General features: G+C 49.5%; 1 pseudogene; it reads right to left on the reverse strand.

Annotated features, from left to right (window-relative positions):
* Window positions 1–321: 321 nt before the first annotated feature.
* On the reverse strand, window positions 322–1,282 carry LOC129500216 (myosin regulatory light polypeptide 9-like; annotated as a pseudogene).
* Between the last annotated feature and the right edge of the window lie 311 nt (window positions 1,283–1,593).

Genomic DNA, 1,593 nt, shown 5'->3' on the forward strand with positions numbered 1-1,593 from the left:
CCATGTGCTTCTCCTCTCTTGTGTTCTTTGAAGCTTATCTTCTTCCTAGAGGAAGCAGAGGAGGGCATGAAGATGTTGTGTTCTACTTTGCTTTTCCCAGAGCAATAGCTTTGGGAAAGATAGTACATATGACTCTATATTGGTAGTTTCAATTACTAAAATTTTTTGAACTTTAACCATGGGCTGGTTTCTCTTTTAAGGGCTCTGTATATACTAGCTAATCAACTTTGCACTATTCCTGTGACCTAGGTAGTAGAACTATCCCTGGTTTGCAGATGAAGTAACTAAAGTGCGGTGAGGTTAAACTTTTCTTTCTTTTTTTTTTCAGTGCTCAGACTTCTATTTAAGATTCTGTCTCCCCTGGGTCAAATGTCCAACCTACATGCATCTTCTGGATCACACTCCCGGTGGGGTGGGCTATGTTCTGGTGGCTGAGCAGGGCACAGAGGAGGGGTCTGGCATCCTGCCCTCTGAGAAAGGACCTTGGTGAGGTTAGTGGCAGTGGCAGTGGCTGGGAAAGAGCTGTCATGCCCTGCATGGGGGTGCATGTGAAGTTGTGTCCAACAGGACAGAGGGCCTGTCCTGTGGGGAGCAGCCCTGAGGCCCAGCTCCCTAGAAGACAGTTCTCTCTTGGGATGGGGGAGGTCATGGTGAAATACCTGCTTCACATTGGCTGTGTGCCCCTTGCCTGGCACTATGTTTGCTCAGCCTGTTCCCCCACAAGGAGCTGGGCCCCTAGCCCCTCAGAGGGAGGATCCCCTGAGAGGGTCCTGTAGGATCACGGGCATGGAGCTGATACACAGTGAGTGGGGAACAGGAGTGGGACAGGGGCCTGGGCAGGGGCATCCGGGGCGGCCTAGTCGTCCTTGTCCTTGGCACCATGCTTGAGAATGTGGGTGAACTCCACGTAGTTGAAGTTGCCTTTCTTATCAATGGGTGCCTCTCGGTACATCTCGTCTACTTCCTTGTCCATGAAGCAGTCACCCATGGTGGTGAGCAGCTCCCGAAGGTGGTCCTCATGGATAAAACCCAGTGAGGCCAGCATGTCATGCAAGTCCTCCTTGTCAATGAAGCCATCTCAGTTCTGGTCAATCATGTTGAAGGCCTCCTTAAACTCCTGGATCTGGGACTGGTCAAACATCGTGAAGACATTGGAAGTGGCCCGCTGTGGCCGCTTCTTGGTGGTTTTGGCCTTGGCCCGCTTACTGGACATCTTGGCTTCAGGTGGGTGGGGCTTCCCTGGTGCGGAGAAGGCAGAAGGCGCTCGCTCGCTGCCTGGGGCTGGTGCCGAGGTTAAACTTTTCAAAGCTACATGTAAATGCTGAAAGGGTGTTCAAATCTAGGTCATTGGCTGTATGGCTTGTGCTCTTAAGCACCATGCCAATGATGTCAATGAAAGAAATAACAGTCATCATCATAACATAATTCTACTTAAATGTATGTTTACTATATAAGCATCATGCTAATGTTTTATCTTCACAAAGACCTCAAGGTAGAAACTACCATAGACCCTATTCTACAACATGGAAATTAAGGCTGAGTGGTTGAGTAACTGGCCCAAGGCCATACAGCTCATAAATGGGGGACTTGAAT

Source organism: Nyctereutes procyonoides, unplaced genomic scaffold (genome assembly GCF_905146905.1).
Source record: "Nyctereutes procyonoides isolate TBG_1078 unplaced genomic scaffold, NYPRO_anot_genome, whole genome shotgun sequence".
NCBI classification, from domain to species: Eukaryota; Metazoa; Chordata; class Mammalia; order Carnivora; family Canidae; genus Nyctereutes; species Nyctereutes procyonoides.